Genomic DNA, 20,350 nt, shown 5'->3' with positions numbered 1-20,350 from the left:
TGGTGGTCAACAAAAGAGGCTTAAAGACTCTCTCAAGGCAAATCTTAAAAAAATGTAGTATAAATACTGACAACTGGGAAACACTGGCCTGAGAGTGCTCCAATTGGAGAACAGCTTTTACGAAAGGTGTCATGGGCTTTGAAGACACTCAAACTCAGGATGAAAGGGAGAAATGTGCTAAGAGGAAGGCACGTTTGGCAAACCCTCACCATGATCAACTTCCACCCATAAACCTATGTCCCCACTGTAGAAAGATGTGTGGATCCAGAATTGGCCTTCACAGTCACTTATGGACTCACTGTTAAAACCGTGTTCATGGAAGACAATCTTACTCGGCTACGAGTGATCGCCAAAGAAGGAAGAGACTAAGAAAAGGGCCACACCAGAAGATCTCAGAGCCCGGGTTAGTTCACTTTAGGGAAAATGGCCTTTCAGATAGCCTGGGCTTAAGCTGAATTGGGAATTTATAGGTCATAACCACCACTTTGAACTTTGCCCTGAAATAGACTGGTAGCTGATAGAGCTGTTGTAACAAGGGAGCCATATGCTTTCTAAAAGCTATATCACCTCCCTATATTTTTAAGGATGCCTCATGATCTGTGACTGAAATGGATTTAAAGAGTGCAGTCGTCCATAAGGAGAGCCAAGTGGAATCCGAGGAGTCTTCCAACTCAGTTTCTGAAACAGTCCATAAACTTGGAAATTGCCAAATTTATTGTCCAACAGTGTGTGGTGTAATTCTGAAACTAGCCCTTTCCTACATCCGGTTTCAAATGCACACTGAGGCTTATGAAAGTTCTCTGTTCAGCTGATTTGGTGGGCAAAACTGTGGAGCTGGAACATCAGAAGCCAGCATCTCTCCAGTTCTGGGAGAGAGAGTTGCTCTGGGGATTGAGGCTTGTTGTGTTCAAGCAAATCACCAGGTTGAGTCGTTCCCACCTCCTCCCATTCGCAGAAATTGATTATAGTGCTCTGGTTTAGAGAACCCTGGGTGATTTAAATAGGGGTGTAGAGGGGAGGGTGAAGGAGCCAGAGCCCTCTGCCATCTCCCCCATGTCTGTAATGTGGTGGTGAGGAAAGTATTTCCCAGGTCATGGAACATCTGTGGGGAAAGAAGGCCAAAGCGAAAAGCTTGCAATCTGGGAGATTTAGGAGAGTATTTCATTGCAATCCAAAGCACATAAGAACAGTTTTTGCTTACAGGCTGCAACTGGTGAAGTTGACCAGCTTCCCAGTATAACCTTAGATTAGGGATGTCTAGACTGCCTTCTCTTGATTTCTTGTAAATAATTTGCCTGCCTCCTCTCACACATTCCCCCTGATCGCAGAAGACCTCAATGTATCACTGTCAATATTGCAAGAGAAAAATTTGCATAAATTCCCTTATTTTGCATAACGTACCCTACATTTTGCTTTGCATGGGAATAGGCAAGACATGGAACTGCCTTTCCCCCAGCCACTGGAAATCTGCCTGTGCACTTCCTTTTGTTTTTCACATGCAAGCTGAACTACTGTACTCAGGAAGCTGAGTTCTGTACCACTGTACAATTTTCTGCAGGTTTTCTGTGCTGCAGCAGAATTATTGGTTGCAGAATGCACTGATGTTATCCACAGAACATGGGGACCTGATGGCCATTGAGGGATTCTAGATTTAAGTTCCACACCATATTAATCTGCCTGCCTTCAGAACACATTCCCAGTTCCCCAAAGGCACAGGGATCAATTCGCAGCTTGGTCTCAAGGGAAGGGAACTTTGCTGGCTTTTCTGCATTTCTCCACTGAGCCATGTGTATCCTGAATCCTTCGCTCCAATGATCCTGAAAATGGAAGGAGTTACAGAGGCAAGCATAGTTTCCATGCCAACAGGACCAGGCTGCATGACACAGGCTGTTTGCTAGGGACACTTTAGTCAGGTTTTACATTTCATATGTGTGTAAATTGAACGAGAAATTTAGGGCCGGCCCTACCATAAGATAGGAGACAGCTGCCTCCGGTGGTAGATATTACGTGCCATTCAAGGGCAGCAAATTGCCAGTTATTGGATTATTTTTATTTCCATGGTGTCACCTTTTCGATTTCCCCTCAGGCTGGTTCTAGAAGAAGTTAGACTGATTAAAATGTACGTTTGATTTCAAAACAGTTCTGTTAACACCACACTTTTTCTCCTCCAACAACAGTGCTCGGAAGTAATGACTTCCAGATGAAAATACATTATTAGCACTATTTGTGAAAGCAACCACAATGGTTATGGAGGGGTGACAGGATTTCTCTTCATCAGGGGCCAGCCCTTGAAGTTGATTTCATTGGACCAGTTTCCAGATGTGCTAGGATCACCTGGAGCAGTTGATTGATGGCAGAGTCATGACAGGACAGTAGGAAACACTCCTTCAGACATTGTGTAATTCCTTATGAAATTCCCCACCAAGTAAGATATGATCTTAGATGGCCTAAAAAAAGACACATCCATGGAGATGTTAACCCATGAGAGGTCAAATGGAACCTCCAAGTTCAGAGGCAGTATATCTGTTATTGAGTGTTGGATATTAGAAACAAAGATCAGTGGGTGGACTTTATTCCCAGTATTTGTGCCTTTCTTGTTAGTGAGAACTTGAGGAAACAGGATGTGGGACTTAGAATGGGGGCACCTGCCTCATTTTCACAGCTTAGGCTCCCCCACCTTTTGCCCTGCCAACATTTGATCTAAAGGAGAGAAGCATTCTGCAGCAGGTATGCTAGTAAAGAGCCATACAGCTGGAGAAGACTTCCAAGCCTAGTCACAAAAACACAACGGAGGGAAAGCACAAACAGGCTATGCCTTTAGACTGCACGCCTGCTGGGCCATGCTGGCTTGGTTTTGTTCTGCTGTAAACCAGTATCATGAAACCTGTGGCCCTTCAGATGTCATCATCCCTGAACATTGCCCTTGCTGACTGGAGGTGGTGGGAGCTGGAGTCCCATCAGCTCCAGAAAATCACCCCTGCTGTAAATGGCTGTGGACATCAACCATGATATAGCAATAGACAAAGAAAATAGACTCATCTAGCCATAATATGGACAGTTCAAAGCCTTAAGGGGCAAAGCTCCTTTGGTGGGCCCCTTCCTATGTGGTGGTCCTCTTTATGATTGTTTGTGTGGAGGCTAACTTCTAGCATTGTAGAGTAGCTGTTTTTCTCTTCAACTGCATGGAGCTGCAGAGCTAATGAGAGGCAGACACCTGCTGGCTACCATTTTGTTTCCCCCATAATTTATTGGACATTGCTGGACAGGGCCCCTAGCAGTTGCCCAAGGATTCCGACACTGTGACTGACTAGCCCCGCAAATTGGTCAACCTTCTCTGCGTGCTACTTTTTCAGTCAAACACCGAAGAAAACATCAGCCCTCCAGATGTTTTGAGACTACAGCTCCCATCATCCCTAGCTAACAGGACCAGTGGTCAGGGATGATGGGAATTGTAGTCCCAAAACATCTGGAGGGCTGAGTTTGCCTATGCCTGCTTTTGAGAGTATGCTTCGTGAAAAATATGGGTTTGCACTTTGTCATGTGTGAAACAGCCCCAAGGATGTACCTTAAGATGGAAAGAGCCTTAGGAGGAATCAGCTCATTCATGCTTCAAGAACACATCTGGAGATGGTCACTGGAGGTCAGGACCAAGATTGGCAGTGGGAAAGTGTGTGAAGTAATGTGGATGTCGCTGTTGTCATGCTTGCAAGCAAAGCCTTTGTCTCCTCTTCATTTCCCCCCTCTTTTCATGCAGCAGCTACAACGGAACTGGCAGGAAGGACCACATTTTTCAATTATTGTGATTCCTTTTTATAAGGTGCCAAGAGGATGGCTGGCAAGTAGAGTTCCTCCTGACATGGAAGCTCGTATACACACTCAGCGGCATCAAACCAAGGAAATTAACAATAGAATACCGTTCCCTCCACTACTACAACTTGCAGAGAAACTGAACTGTGTCCACCCTGCAGGGCTGTCATGCTGTGCCAAGAGATAGAAGGTTTCTCATTTGGCGGATTTAACTGAGAGCTTCTCCTCAGAGGAATTTCAAAGGAAACTTAAATAATTTTGGCAGTTTCTCTGATGTGGTCCCAGACATCCCTTTTGTTTTTGGGGGAGTGTCACTGCATTTTGCCTAAAGCAAAAATGGAAACCACAAGTGGTGGAACCTTTTCACCAGACAGGACAATAGAAGTGGGGAAACGGTGGCTGTGTACACACTGTCCCTTTAGAGCATATTCAAAGAACATTTGCCCCTCAAAGAATTATGGGCACTGTAGTTAGTTAAGGGTTGCTGGGAATGGTAACTGTGAGGAGTAAACTACAGTACCCACAATTCTTTGAGGGAAACAAAGTGCTTTGAATGTGCTTTAAAGGTATGGTGTGTGAATTGTGGCCACCAGATGATGTTGGACTACAGCTCTGATTTATCCTGAACCCCCGGCTACAGAAGCTGGGCAGTTGGAGTCCAATATACCTGGAGGGCAGCTTTATAGGGCAGATGCGTCTTGATGGGCTCTTTGTGACACCTGCTGGGCTGATAGCTGCAGTTCTGCACTTTGGCCATGTGCAGTGATGGCGTTATAGCACAGCAGAAATCAGGCTTGCAGTTTCTCCTGTGTGCAAGCTGCAGTGGGGATATGATGGAAGGATTAAGGGATGGGGGAAGAGTCTGATTGCTGTTGCCCTGCAGCTTGGTTTGAGGACCCCCCCCCCCACTTCAGAGGTACATTTTGATAAGTAGCGAAATTTCCTGTGTGTGCATGTTGCAGTTTCCAAGCATTATTAACTTCTTGTATCTGCCCCTCAGTTTGTATGAGAACAGTTGGTGCTTTCAACAACAACAAAAAAGAACCCTCCCCACCTGACAGAGACGGAGGCACTAATTTCCACATGTCTCCTCCTCAATCGAGATTATCTGCCCCCATCAATAGGAGCCCCTGGGAGAAAGAAATGGCTGTTTAAAAGCAATTCAAAGGAGCCCAAAGTAATTTATGGGAAATTAGGGTTTTGTCGCCGTCGGAGCATGGCAGGTTCCTCCCCTCGCTGTCTCGTTTTCCTGAGACTGGAGCCATAATAGGCAGCTCATGCCTCGCTCTGGAGGTGTCTCGCAAGGTGATATTTTAAACAAATCTCTCCTGGAGTCCGATAAGAAGAATCATTAATCCCCGATGAACAGGGCTGCGATTAAAGGCAGGAGAAAAGGAGAGGGACCAGGTTGGAGGGAGGGGTGGTGAAGGGGAGGAACTGACTCCTTTTGTTCAAGCTCAACGGAGCTAGAAAACAATTTTAATGAAAAATTTAAATAGACACCATCCGTCCGCTGGTCGGCTGCCTGATTTGATTGTGGGTTTTATTGGGTTTGATTAGGGCTTCTGTGGTGGTGGTGGGGGGCAGCCTAACATTTCTGCACATCTTCCTAGCTACAACTAGAGCACTCCCATTTACTCTGCTTTGTCAGGTTAAACAATAAACACAGTAATATGTCTTTAAAGCACATTCGAAGCACATTCTTTCTCTCAGAGCATCCTGGACCTTGTAGTTTGTTAAGGGTTGTAACTCTGTGAGGGGTAAAGTACAGTGCCCAGAATTCTTTGAGGGAAAGAATGTGCTTTGAATGTGCTTTAAAGGTTTAATGTGTACACAGAACTGTGGTGATCCCATTCACATCTAGAGTAAGGCAAGAATACCTCTGGATGGCCTTGGACTCCCCCACCCTCTGCCTAACCTACCTCATAGGATTGTTGTGAAAATAGAACAGGGAGTGGAAAACCAGGTATGCTACCTGGTACTCTTTAGAGGACAGGTGTGTGTGAAGGGGGATTTAAATATAATGTATAAATAAAACAAGCTCCTCAAATTTGGTGGAGACATCACTGATTAGCACACATCTTCATGAGGCTATCTTTGCACTCTCCCCCTTAGAATTTAAGAGGAATTTGCGTTATTAAGAAAACCTGGTGCGACATGCTCACACATACTGACTACAAAATACCGTGGTCTATGAAAAAGGAGAACAAGCAGCCCTTTCTGGAGAGAGTTTAAGGATAGGGAACAGAGATGTAGATTCACTGAGCATAAACCAGTGGGAACTTCTGTTCTAGTCTCAGTGAAATGAACAGGAGCTGTGAAAAAAGAATTATGTTTGCATCATGTTTGGGAAGCAGGAAGTCATTGTTTTGGCCCCTTATTAAAAAGAATCACAATAATTGAGAAGTGTCGTCCCTTAAAGCTACTGCATGAAGCCGGAAACCCCCAGTTTATGAGTTATTTATCAGCATTGCTATTACATTTTTATCCCACCTTTCTTCCAATATGGAGCACAAGGAGGTATTTGTGTGGTTCCCAGGAGCTTCAGCAAGCTGGTGCTGACCTCCCATGGCTTCAGGTTAGGAACCAGAATGTGGTATTTTCCAAGAAGCTCCAGGATACCTTTGGGTTGTGGGTAACATCATGTGTACTTGGCTTCAAATACCAGCAGTGGGAGTATGCTGGAGCTGGAGTAGGTGGTAACATGTGTACAGCCTGAGTCAGACCATTGCTCCATCTAGTTCTGTCAAGACGTCTCTATCTGGCCCTGTGAGCTCTCTCCAGGCCACACCTACCCTCCACAGGCCACACCCCTCACAGGCCCTGCTTTGCATTACAAGTGTTTTTGCCTAGTGGGAGTATGTCCTTGAACTCTTCCTTGTCCGAATAGAGGACAGAGTAGAAACTAGCTGACTTTTCAAATGTGAAACTTACACTTGTTGCTCCACCCACTTTTTGTTTCTGGCCCCGCCTACCACTTGCATTTGACTTGTGGAGAGTTGCCCAGAAGGGAGTTTGGTCCCCAGGTGGAAAAAGTCCCCCACCAAGAGCTGGCCTGCTCAAGAGGCGGGTGGAATGGCTGCCCAGGAAATAGCAAAGCCCCACTGCCTGACAGGAGACCCCTCTCCTCTGCCCGGGGTTGGGGCAGAGATTCCACAAGGGCTTCTCCTTGAGTCCCCCCCCCCCAAAGCCCATTGCTGAGGTGACAGCAGGACATTTCAGCTCAGGTCCCAAAACACCTTGGATTGCCCCTATCCCCCACACCCATGATCTACATGAGTTTTAAAGAGAGGGTCTTTCCCAGCCCTATCTGCCATTGCCAAAGATTGAACCTAGGGACCTTCTGCATGCAGTGCATATGTTCTGCTACTGAGCTACCATCCTGACTTTAGAGTTTTGAAACAAATGGAGTCTTTTCTTTAATCAGTCAGCACTCTTTCAGTGATTTTATGGTTTTCAACATACCAGATGCTAAATACCAGCAAGAACCTCTGGAATCTTGCTAGTGCTTTGCACAGAGTGAGGGTGATGCCCAACCTTTGTAACAATGCAATTGCTCAGTATTGTCTACACTGATTGGCAGCAGCTCTCCAGTATTTCAGCCGGGGTGTGTGTGTTCCCAGTCCTTCCTGGAGATGATGGGGATTGAACCTTGGACGTCTTGTATGCAAAACAGATGCTCCACCACTGAGCTACAGCCCTTCCCCACTCCACCTGTTGTGCTAAGAATGCCCTCTTAACCTCTGGTTTTCTTCTCTTGCTCCTCCCCTGCTGAAACAGTCTGCTGCTCTTATCAACGTTCTTTTAATTCCCCTCAAAACACCTACAGATGTTTCGCCCACAAAGGGCCTTCTAAATTCACCTTGAATTTCACATTCAGGCAAGCAGAGCTGTGTGAAGATCTCCTGCCAAATTCCATGAAGGTTATCTTTTAAACTTCCTGCAGAGGACCTACAAAGAGGAAGCTGCCTTTTACCAGTTTGGGTAATTTTCTACTTAGCCTGGAATTGCTTTCTCCGGCTGTCTGTGGTTCTCCAGGGTCTCAGGGTGAGACAGGTCTTTCCCGACACTTGGCTACTATGTAAACTCTTTTTAACCAGAGGTGCCAGAGACTGAACCTAAGTGCATGAGCTCTGCAACTGAGCCATGCTCTCCCTCCGTGTTATGCCAACACAGCACTCTCCCAGTTGGCTTCTGTAGGTCACAACCGGTGATCTCAGAGTTAAAAGGGGCTGCGATGGCAAGTGGATTTGCCACCGAGCACTGTGGAGTCAACTGTTGTTTTCTCCTTCCTTCCTGCTCCCGAATGTGCCTGCTTTGCGCCAGGCCCTTTGGCACCCGTTCCCCTCTATTCTGTCCTGGCCAACTGCTCGGCGTTTCAAGGTTGCGTGCGTGTGGATGTGTGTGCCGCTTTGATTTGTGCTTTGTGAATCACACGCGTGCAGCCCAGAGTTGTGACAGAGGCTGCGTTTAATCTCTCACTCTTCACAAAGGGAGCGGGGATAGGAGGCGATTAGTGGGATGAGAGCTTCTTTTTGAAAGTCAGAAGCGCTGCGTCTTGGCGAGAGAATTAATGAAGCCGTTGAATTATGGATGGACTTTGAGAAAGTAAACACATCCAGAGCAGGTTGGGACTGGCAATGTAGCGTAGCTTGGTGTTCCATCGTCTGGACCTCTCTTTCTCTCCGCTGCCTTCATCCTCTTTCATATTAAGCTTCTTGTAGCTTAGCAATGCAGCTTAGAGCACAGGGGAGGGCATGTTTTATTCCAGGAAGATGAGGAAAGGAAAATCCATATAGAAATGATTTGAGGTTACAATTGCATTCACTCTTTTTCAATTCAGCCTACATCTGAAAATCTGAGAGAGAGACTGTGTTGTTGTTGTTTTGTCTGCTTATTCCTAATCAGAACTTCACAAAATGTTCACCGATGCACTTTTGGGGGAGAAAACAGTGCCCCCACCTCAATTTATATATTGTAGAGAGATGGAGGTTGGTTCTTCTGGATCACATACCCTCCAAGTTCCAGGGATGGTCACGAAATTACATAAGCCGTTCTGGTTTCTGATCCCAGAATGTCTCGCTTTTTCTTTTTTCTACACTCCACATCTTGTAGAACAATTAGAAGCGGTGTTTGGGTGTAAAAACAGAGTCCCGTTTATCCAGAAAATAAGATACCCACACCAAATGGAGGGAATGTTGAAGCTGGCATACAAAGCCCTTCCTATAATTTCGAAGGAAAAGGTAACCAATCCACTTTAAATTCTTCAGTTGCAAGGCTTCTGCAGCCAGCCGTTTTTGGGGGAACAAGGGGAATGTTGGTTCCTTTATCTGTAGAAGGTGTTGCACACTATCCTTTCCCTTGCACATTTTTTCTTTACAACAACCCTGTCAGGTAGGCGAGGTAGAGAGGTTGTCATTGGCTCAAGGTGACCGATGTAGATGAGTATATGATGTCTTATGTGTTTGGGAGATCAAATGCGGGAGAAGCTTCCTGATATAGAAAAGAATGTTCCTATTTTCATTGGAAAAATGTTGGGGGGTATGTGATCAGGGCTGTCCAACACACTAGCCAAGGGCCACATGCAGCCCTCAATAACTTTTTGGCAGCCCTCACACTGCCTTTTCAAAGCCAGGTAAACTAAGCGCTTGGCTTTGGGAAGGAGGCATGAGGGCTCTGATATGGTCCCAGAGACCTCCATTGTCTTCCTCAAAGCCTAGTTAGCACTTTTCCAGCTTTGGGAAGAAGTTGGGAGGGCTCTAGGACCTTGTCAGAGCCTTGTGTCTCTTTCCTAAAACCTGGCACCTCACTTATCTGGCTTGGGAAAGGCAGCATGAGGGCTGGGGGGGGTAACGACCACTCCTTGCTCCTCCGCAACAAGGCAGTGTGTGGCCTGATGGTTCCATGTTGTAGGACTCTTGTGGCTCACTTGGTATGAAAAGTTGGTCAATCCCTCAAGGACCCCCCCCCCATGACTCTGCTTGTAAAAAGAGGTCAAATCAACTGGAGAAGTTTAACCAGGCAGATTTCCTACTTTTATGGAAATTATCTGGGTGGTGGCTCTCCTCAGTGATGACCATGGACTGTTTTGGAAGGGTTATCTTTGTGCCAACCCTAAGAAATGTACCAATCCGGGTGACTGGAGGGTGTGAGAAGTTATGAATGAGAGGTAGGAAGAGGAGGAGGCTGTAGTGGATCTAGATTCCAGGAACTGGACATTGAGACAGTGGGAACCGCTTTACTGCTAAGTAATGACTTGGGTAGGGAAATGGTCCAGACTAGGTTCTGAATGATGCCTTTTCTAAAGTTACTTTAGTTTGCACTTGTGCCTACAATATAATCACAATAACTCTTCAGATGGCTGTTATATACAAACCTTATTATGGCATGGCTTTTCCATTATTATGGAAAAGGCAGATAGAGAGAAGCTGTCTTCTTTGTCTCTTAATGCCAGAACTTGGGGCCATTCCACGAAGCTGAATATTGGAAGATTCCGGGCAAAGTGAGGCACTTGTAGTTGAAATGTGGAATTAACTACAATGGGTTGCAATCATGGCCACCAACTTGGACAGGGAGATTAGACAAATGCATAGAGGCTGCAGACCACCCCTGGCTACTCTCCAGGATGGCTATGTTTCCCCACCACTATCAGAGGCAATATGCCTCTGAATCCCAGTTGCTGAGAACGACAAGTGGGGAGAGAGCTATGGTACTTTTGTCCCACTTGTGGGCTTCTCAGAGGTGCATCTGGTTGGCCACTGTGACAAAAGGATGCTTGACTAGATAAGTCTCATCCAGCAGCAAGGCTCTTCTTATGCAACGTTTAGTAGAACCGAATTTTGTTTTGTTTTGACTCTTCCTAAAGCCTTATTGTTCACCCTACACCTAATTGCATTCCCCCACTATCCAGTACAGAGAAGTGGTTGGTCCAGCCAAGATTAAAGGTCTGCTGGGAGTGGAGACAGCCAGGGAATAAGGATGCTCACTTGATGGCTGCGGTGAGGATTGAGAGGGGGGAGCTGGCTCAGCAGGCTTGCATGCCTCCCGTCCCCTCTTGGTGCAGGCTTCAGCCCCTGCTGTGGCTGCAGGCAGCTCATCCGAGCATCTCAGCTTTCAGGAATGTGAACTGAATGGGTGATGTGAACGCCGTCACTTTCAATGACTACCTCACAGGCCTGTTTTGAAGATGTGTGACATAACCGTAAGCCATTTGTGCACTGAAAAGCGTGATAGAATTACTTAATGTCTGCCCTTCTGACCCCAATAAACCACCGCTGAGGTGCTGATTTAAAATGAATGGCACAATATATCTTAACTTAAATGTATCCAGCACCATTTTCAGTTTCTTGGGCCTTTCATTGCTATCTATTTTCATTGTTGTGTTTGGCGTACAAAGGGGGATGCCGTTTCCCCCCAGGAAATGCAGGGAGCTGCCTTACATTAAGTCAGACAATTGGTCCACCCACCTCAGCATTTTCCACACTGACTGGCAGCAATACTCCTCCAGGGGTCTTTCTCAGTCCCATTTGAAAATGCCTGGGACCTTCTGCATGCAAAGCAGATGCTCTACTACTGAACTGAGGCATTTCCCTGAAGCCATTGAACCTTGTAGCCTGTTACTGGTGGCAGCTGATGATGCTGGAAGGAACTATCAACGAGTCACATCTCTGGCGCCTGGGGGATGGGCTGGATCTTGTGGGTAAGAGAGCTTGAAGGGAAATATCATGCCTTAGCTATTCATTAGCCTATGGAAACTCCATTCCAGGTGTGCAGGCCCCATTCTTGGTGAGCTCCTTGGGATATTCTGCCCAGGTGTCAACATGTAACTGAAGGCTCTTGCTTAGAGTCCCCCAGGGGACCTTTTAGATTCAGGAATACAGATGGAGGTGAGCTGGAATGGATGGACTTTATTCAGGGGCAATTATTCTGAAGTTTCTTAATCTTTCAGAGTGCCCAAGCACTTCTTTCTCCACAAATATTTAGGTGAGTTCTGAGAGGAGAAAAGCAGGTCTTCTCCTGAGAGCTGAGGGATATGTGAGGAGTTGGTTTGTCCACTGAACCAGCTTTGCTACCTCAGAACTAGGAATGGAAGAAGGGAGTGATTTCCATCTTGACCTGTATTCATCACAATAAGTGCTGTTTCCATTCTGCTGCAGTTTGGTTTCTTCCAAGCACTATATTATTCATATTGCTGGTTGCAAATTAACATGTCATATATCTATTTATGTAACTTATGTTCATTTCAATATAAAGGAACCAATAATAATAATAATAGTAACAACAACATGTTGTTTGCAGATTTAAAAATGTGAGTGAATGACAGGAGTATTCTCTTGACTGATTTCCAATTCTAACTGTAGACGAACATGAGGACTACAACAATTTCCACTTCCTTTTGTGTTCTCATCATCATTGCCTGACATTCCTCTTCAGAACTAATGTTTTTCCCACCTGAGTTTTTCCCCATTTCTACAGTTCCCCAGTCTGCTGCTACCTCTGCCTCTTGTGCCTTGCCTTGGGGACAGTAAAGTGAGCATGAGGGTTCCCCCTACAGTGGTGGCAGGAAAGTCCAATTACATTTTAATTAAAGCCCCAAATTAAGACCACAGATTTTCAGAATGGAGCTGTCAGTTCCCAAATAAAACTATGCTTGGCTTAAAGAGAAATGGCTGTTTCTGACTCTCTCAGAGCAGAGCCAGAACCACCAGAGATGTTAACTAAGGGAATATAACAGTGCAGGGATCCAATTAAAAGCAACAGATGACTCTACATGGGTGTTTGCAACTTTATGCCATCATAACTGGTTTCAATTTAACAGGGACTAATCTGCCTTCTCTTTCCCAAATGCCTATGAATACTGGATGTGAGAAATCAAGATCATTGGGAGAAACAATAAAAGATACCCATAAACAAAAGGTCTTTTTCTCACATGAAAGAAAAGGATTAAATGGAGCTGGTGGGAGGCTGATGAGATAGGGAGGCCTGGTGGAACACATTCTACCTGTCTCATTTGGGGATGGTAGAGCGTGATAACTGGGTCTCCAAAAGGCCTTTGAGCAAGCACCTCTTAATCTGTACGTTATTCCTTTTCTTCCACAGGACTAACAAAAAGTGACTATTTCATGGTGTCCTACCTCTTCTCCAAGGAGCTTAAGGTGTTATCAACATCCTCATTTTACCCACATAATGACCCTGCAAGTAGATTAGGCTGAAAGAGAGTAAGTGGCCCAAGGTAGCCCAGTGAGCTTCATGCCTGAGTGGGGATTTGAACCCTGGTATCTGAGGATAGGGCCTTTTTCTGCCAGAACATCCCAGAGCACAGTTCCAGCACCTTTTTTTGCACTGCTTTGTCCATGAAGTTTCTCAGCAAGCAAAGGTAGTCCCTCACTGGTGAGGTGCACAGGACGGTGGCTGAAGTGGCCTAAGTGGGTGGGGGGGGGGCAAGTGGTGAGCAGCGAGCTTACTGTGATTTTGGTTTCAAGAGGGTGGTCCCGTCGTCTGGGTTGGCGACTGAGGTGGTGAGTTCTAGCACCTTTTTCCCTAGAAAAAAAATGGCACTGTCTCCGGCCATTGCCTCCCCAAATTCTTACATGTCCAATTTTCACAATGGTCCAATTTTCCAGTGGTCATCAATTGTTTGGGGCCCATTTGCAAACCGGAGAGGCTGTTGTGGACACAACACACACACACACACACACACACACACACACACACACACTGAAACCAAGCACATATCTCAGCCTACATAGCAGGTAGAGAGGATTGTGGGACAAAGTGCTGCTGCAGGTGCCGGAGAAGGCCTCTGTGGGCACTTGTGTGCCTGCAGGCACCCCACTGGCTAGTTGAATGTGTGTTGGGCTGGGCATCAGGGCCACCGGTGGAATGGTGGTAGGTGGGAGTGTATTGTGTTATGTATTCAGTGGTCTGTGTTTGCCTGAGCTTGAGTCTGGACTAAGGATTCTGAGCCCCAGTGTTCTGATTTGATACATGATATCCAAATCACAGACCATTTCAGGATTTGGGCCTCTGCCATTGGCCCTTACGATTCGCAGCTTGGAAGTTTAGGCAGCCAATCACGTTGGGAGTGGGAGTGGCCCAGGCCTTCAGCACTGTATATAAGCAGTTGCTTTGCCCCTGCTGTCCAGTTCTGTTAGTGCAATAAAGGTTATTGCTGTTATCACCGTGCCTTGCCTTGTGGAAACCCACCTACACTTCATATTGCATGGGGGCAGAAGTGGTGAGGGGGGGACCCGAGCTGATGGGGACAGTTTACAGATGCTGACAAATGGGATGGCTCAGCACCCACCTGTGAGAGGGCAAGGCCAGATTATGTTGCTCTCTTTGTTAATGCGATTTTTGGTGTGTAATTTGCTTTTGTAGCTTCTTGTGGATCAAAGGTATTTATTTCACACACAACACATCAAACATTCATTGAAAACCCTGATCTCCATGTCGGCTTGGAACATGCGGAGCTGGTGATGGAACTTGGAAATCCCCAGAGTGGATTTCACGGGTGCTTGTCGTACAGTAGTTGCTCTGCCCAGCCTCCTGCTCCAGGCTGTTTGCTCTGCATACACAGCTCCATCTGAAGCAGCATCAGGATGTTCTGTTCCAGTTTCCTGGCCTCAATGCTCCCCCCCCCCCGCCAAAGGCTTTTTGGTTCAGCACTTAAGAGATCCCAACAAACAAAACACAGAGGGATAGTATTTTTTATAGCTGTCAAGCAAGGGGTAGGCATATCCCCTAGGCTTTTCTTCAGTTAAAGAGATTACTGATGCTTACATGAGCATTGATGGCTAGTGGCTACTAGCTCTTGTTTCTCACCTGACTGGGTCACTTTGGCAGGCTGGAATGTATCTAGCGACGGAGTTATTTTTTGGCCAGACCAGTCTCAGGGTGACATTAAAAATCCTGACTTTCTTCGTTAACCAACGCCTCAGTATTTAGAGTGAATAAAATCAGCATTTGTTATCATGTAGGACAGAAAAAGTTAATCTTAGAAAAACCATATCTTCTCTGACTGGCTTTTTAAAACCTGTCCCTTGCTGTCTTTGTGGCTCAATTCCCTCGCCAAAATACCCCCCTAAGAGTGGGACTGCACTCAAGAGATTCTGCTATTACAGGGTACATTTTTTGTTTCTTCTTTTTTTATTATCTGTCAGCATTTTCCTGAGAGCAAAGTAGGTTGGCTGCGTACCTCTATGGCCTAAGTTATGGTTATAAAATGGACATTTACATTTAGAACCTTGTAATTAACCCAAGTATGAATCTAGTCTGCCCATGGCATAGGGAGCCATTTTCCTTTCTTGTAAAATTCCGAGTTAATTTGACCTCCAGATTTGAATGTTCTACACTTCCCTATTCTTTTAAAAATACATTCTGATAAACAGATGCTTTCATTTTATAGGAGAAACTGAGGTACCTCCAAATGCCTAGAAGACAACAGTAAGGAAATTACAAAGACTCGTTCTGAGTAACTGCAAAGTAATTACTACCTTTTAAATATGCTGTTTTATTTGAAGAGGAAAACATCTGAAAGTACAAAGGTAGGAAGCTGGTAAAAAACAACAAACTTGGTTTCCCTGAGGTTCTCCATGAAATGGTTCTCTGCAAATGCTCAGAGGCACTCTATTTTAATTAAAACTTCATGTTTTGATGCACACATTAAGTCCTGCCATTAGAACTGAATGTAATCATGAGGAGCAAAATACCTGTAACTTTGCCAGCTGTGTTGCTGATCAATTTCCCCCTCAACATTAAAATACACAGTAAAAATGCTCACAGTATGATGTGCATGGGATTGATGGAGTGTTAATGGAGGGGTAGTACCTCTGGTGGGGGACATGCCATGTTCCTTCTGGCATAGCTGTAGAGGGAAGTGAGGGGCAGATGGGGCTCATCAACCTGGGAAGGTAGCCCACCTAGGAGAAGGAAAACTCTGAACCTAAACCTCTGCTGTGGCTATATTCATTCATGGTAAAGGCTTTGGGAGTAAATCCCAAGGAAAAATCCATACCCACTGCCTTGTGGGACATCTTCAGGAGAAGAAAAGTCTAGGGAATAAACACTATACAAATCTGGAGTGGCGTCCTTAAGATAGTTGCATGGCGTCTTGTATGCCTCCTTCTGGCATCTCCTGCGGCCAAGCTGGTGCCAAATGCTTTGGTCTGCTTTTCTTTGGACCACATCAGTGATGCCGAGAGGGAGGTCCTGTCGTCTGGGCAGCCCAGGACCTCCATACACATTGCCCAGGCTTGCGCCCCAGAGAGGTCTCTTTGGTGCTGCTAACGCAGCAAAAACAATGCCGGAGGAAGTAGTTATGAGTTATCAGTCTCTGCAGTCACAGCAGTTGCTGCCATTCTCCAGTGGTTTGACTTCACCCCCAGAGGTGCACTCCATTGTCTCAAGACAGATGGATGCCAACAATGATATCAATGTGTGTGTATTTGTGTATTTGCATTTAGAGTTCGCTTATTGCACTTCTGTGCAGAGACACACTTTGTATCTCACCATGGGCTTCCCTGGGTGAGTGCCTGGAACCCCTGGAATCTCAGACCTCTCAGAGATTGGGGTGGCCTGCAAAAATATCATGTTTATTCTAGTACTATATGTCTTGGGAGAGATTGTTCTTGCATTTCAAAAATGCCATGGCAAGGCCAAAAATTTATTATGTCTGATTGTAGGAAGTTCGTGGACACAGAGTTTCCTTCAACATTTCCGTTTCAAATTGCCTGTTTGTTTCTTTACATACCATTAGTATTATTATTGTTATGGGTGACGGTATTTTGAAAGACCTCCTGCATTATTTACATGTTTCCAAATGGGCTGCAAAGCCACTTTATATAATTACTGCTTCTCAGGCACTCTATCGTGTAGAGTACAAACAGCAACACCTTAATTAACTTCTTTTGGCGAGAAAACTCATTCATGTTCCCTGCCATCAGAGAACAACGTGTTTTGGAATTTGATCTTGAGAAGGAGATGACAGCTAGGGACATGGTACTGTTTGTTGACATTCTCCAGGTTCTTTAAAGATGCACAAAAAAGGGTAGCCATGACATGAACGTGACCCAACATGGATGGCTCCATAGTTATATGGATCTCTGTACTTCTAGGGATCAAAACACTTTGCACAATGACTTCCGTACCTTGATGAGGTCCAAGATTGCTGAATGCCTCCTTTTCTAGCTGTGCTTTATTTTTCCAGAATGGAGATAGGCTTTTTTCCTCAAACAGAGTTGAAGGGAATTTGAAAGAAGGATCACAGCGCATCCCATTTTTGCTTCCAGTCAACAGTTGTAAAAAAAATGACAATAAAAAACCTGCCAATTCTGTTTGCCTGATGATGAGAGTTGTCATGACACGGTTGAAGTGTGGCAGAAACTTAACTTCCCTGGTTCAGCTCCTCTTCACCACAAGCCCATTACCAACTCCCCTGATGTTTGGGCTCAGCTCGTAATAGGCTCCACCTGTTGCGATTCTTGAGTGTCCTCCCCATTGCTGCCCTGCCCTCGCTTCCATTTTCCCACCCATTTCCAATGCATGGCAGCAGGGATGCGGAAGAATCCTATGGGGAGTTTCAATTAGGCTTTAAAGCAGGCAGGCATGGGAATGACACGTAAGAAAGGTGTAAGAAATCCATCCATCCAAGATGGATGTGACCCAAACAGCACCACGGTTTGTAAGAAATAATCCAGCTGTGCAAAAGCAGGTGTGGAACTTGAGGGGAAACAGTGTATCCTGAGAAAGGTTTCCAAGGTCAAAGTAGAGAGTCTTGGAGCGGCACTATATACAGCCCCTGGGTTTGAGGTTCTCCACCCCTGCCTTAATGGCACAGGCACAGTACTCAAGGCTGCCAGAAACCATGTGGGTGGGGGGATGTAGCCCAAGCTTTCACTGAGATGGCCACCCTGTGTTTGAACTGCACGACTTTGCTCACAAGGCTGAATGCTCCTCCAGAAAGAAATATTCTGTCCACATAAATACTAAACGTTGTGCAGGCAGGGTCCGCGGCCTCACCTAGTTTTCAATAGGTAAAAATATTTTCTTCTGGGGGCATTTACCTGTACTGATGTTGCTGAAATTCACAATCACCACCTCAGATTTGAACTTGGCCAACTCAGAATATGTTCTTTTCAGGCTCACAGTGCTTGACCGCATTTCTGATTGAGTGGCATGTAACTCCCAGAGTTCTTGGCTCAGAATTTAAATTGAGCTGTCCCTCTCCTCCTTAGTGCCTTGAGTCTTGCAGTGACAGCACCCTCCACACTCGGGGGATTTAGTTCAAGCATCCTAAAAATTACACATTCCTGAAGTTTCCTATCCCTATCCTGGGTTCAGCAGTATATCAGGGACAAGACTCTGGGGGTGGTGGTGCTGGTAAGGATTCAGTTGCCCTAGAAAACTACATTTTCCAGCAGGTCACTGTTATCCATCAGCTGTGGTCCTGCATTCTCTGGGAAGGTCAGGGGATCTCTGGATCGGTGGTCTCAACATCTCCAACATTGCCACAACTTCTCAGTGCTGCACCTCACTGTGCCCCATCCCTGTGAATACAATGCTGCCACCACTGTGAGATCACTGTTGCTGCTCCAGCCCCCTTCATGAATCCCCACTATTATCATCTGTGACCCTGTTGTTGTTGTTGTAGGCCTCTCAGATTGACCTTCCATGAGATTTCCCCATTGCAACTGTCAGGAAAGTGTGAAGAGAAGGACTGGGGCTGGGGCTGGTCAGTGCAGTCGGCAGCCATCAAACCCCATTTTGTGTCCACTGATGTAGGGGGGATGTTTCAGGGCCCAATTTTTGGAATTGAGCTCAGAAAACACAGCCAAGAAGACACAGGAGAAGGGACATAGCTCAGCAGTGGAACATCTGCCTTGCTTGCAGGTGGTCCCAGGTTCAATCCCCAGCATTGCCAGGTAAGCCTGGGAGAGCCTTTTGCCTGAAATCCCAGAGAGCCACTTTCAGTCAGTGTAGACAATCTCATTGTGTGGTATATTGCTCGTGGTTTTTAGCAGCCCAGGACACTGTCCTCTTAGGTCCAGTGGAGGCCTAAACCAAAGCCTATCTGCTTCCCGTTGAGTCTTCCATGGTCTCCTTGCCGTGTAAATGTGGGTGCTGAAGAGAAAGGGGTCACAAACAGAGGGTCTGTTGGGGATGCTGACAGACCTATTCTGCTCCATGAATTTCTCTAGTCCTTTTTAAAGTCACCAGAACTAATTGCTACCACCAGCACAACATCATGTGTCAGTGAACCCCATAAACCAATTACGCATTGTGTGATGTACTTCCTTGGTCCAGAATTAGCCCACTGCTGGTCAGTTTCATTGGGTGAGCTTGAGTTCCTGTACTGAGAGAGATATTTCTCCCTCTGTGGTGACTGACCATAGTGTAATCTTCCTCTATTACTCTTCCCAAATGATGATGTCCAGTCTGATGATGTCCGGTGCTAGAACAGAGCTGATAGCTGGCCTCTGCTGGATTCATAATCTATCTTTCTACTGGATTATAAACTAGCTGCTAGCACAATGGAAAATGATTTCCTCTGTATAAAATGATCCTCCTCCTCCACCTCCTCCTCTTGATTTGTCAGGGATAGATGCCTCTGTGTGTTGTTGTCTGTAGGATGTGGGGATACCTGCTTGTTTTCCTAGCCTGGCAGCCACATACATCCCTCACAAGAAGCAGGTGACACCTTGACACTGACAAGTCCATCTGTCACCCATTTGCCAACAGTCAGCCGCCACCACCACAGGACTCATCTGTCAAGCAGCTCCAGTACTGATATGATGCGTCTGCAAGGCCACAACTGCCTGTCAGTGGACTGACTTCTCTAGAACATTGCCGCCTTAACCCTGCCTCATTGTGACAGCTTGAAGCCTCAGGCTGGACTCTCAAGTGCAGTCGGAGGTGATGCTGCTTCAAGGCAGACGATCCTCAAGGTGAAAGGGGTCTCATTGTAACAGGAATATGGGCAGTGAAAACAATCCAGAGATAGTTTTGAAGACATGTGCATCTTTGTGTTTCAAGCAGCATTCACACTCCAGATCCCTGTTACTATTTCTAAGAGTAGCTTCATACTAGCACTTTTATGTTGTTGGAACTATGGTTTTTCTTCATATGTGCACCTCTTACTGCTTTTCATTTATTTTCTTTCTTTTTTAAAAATGCTCAGATAAACACTATCATATCTTAATATGGTTCAGATATCCTAGTGTTGCACCAGCACTTTGGGGGGAGGGGAGAAGTTGAAAGTAAATGGAGAAAAGAATCACACATTTTATTAGATGTGATCCTAAACTGATTTCTCTTATACTGTTGGAATATTCTGTTAATATAAGCAAATATAAAAGGTGCGCACACAAAATGAAATATTGTCCTATGTACTTTATTACTATTATATTATGATTATTACTATTCTCATTATTTTTTCTGTTTTGCATCTCCTCCTACTGTTTTTAATTTCGATTATTGACAGTGCAAATGTAAACGTCAATGCTTTTGGAAGGCAACAGTTGACTTTCAAGCATCTTAAGAAGGC

The 20,350-nt window shown here is 45.6% G+C and overlaps 2 long non-coding RNA genes across 2 annotated transcripts in view; both read right to left on the bottom strand.

Annotated features, from left to right (window-relative positions):
- LOC308590251 overlaps nucleotides 1-20,350 on the bottom strand; it is a 44,147-nt gene that overhangs the window by 18,638 nt on the left and 5,159 nt on the right. Inside the window, exon 3 of the long non-coding RNA XR_014009730.1 lies at nucleotides 13,272-13,347. This is a non-coding gene — a long non-coding RNA (uncharacterized lncRNA). The remainder of the gene's footprint in view (nucleotides 1-13,271; nucleotides 13,348-20,350) is intronic.
- On the bottom strand, nucleotides 3,728-6,118 carry LOC308590256. The gene is made up of 3 exons (XR_014009735.1): nucleotides 6,070-6,118; nucleotides 4,862-4,937; nucleotides 3,728-3,768 (listed from the first exon to the last, which is right to left on the bottom strand). It is a non-coding gene; the product is annotated as an uncharacterized lncRNA (long non-coding RNA).

This window comes from Podarcis bocagei, assembly GCF_964188305.1.
Source record: "Podarcis bocagei genome assembly, chromosome: 7".
Taxonomy (NCBI): Eukaryota; Metazoa; Chordata; class Lepidosauria; order Squamata; family Lacertidae; genus Podarcis; species Podarcis bocagei.
Note: the sequence above shows the minus strand (reverse complement) of the source record. Positions and strands in the feature narration are given on the sequence as shown.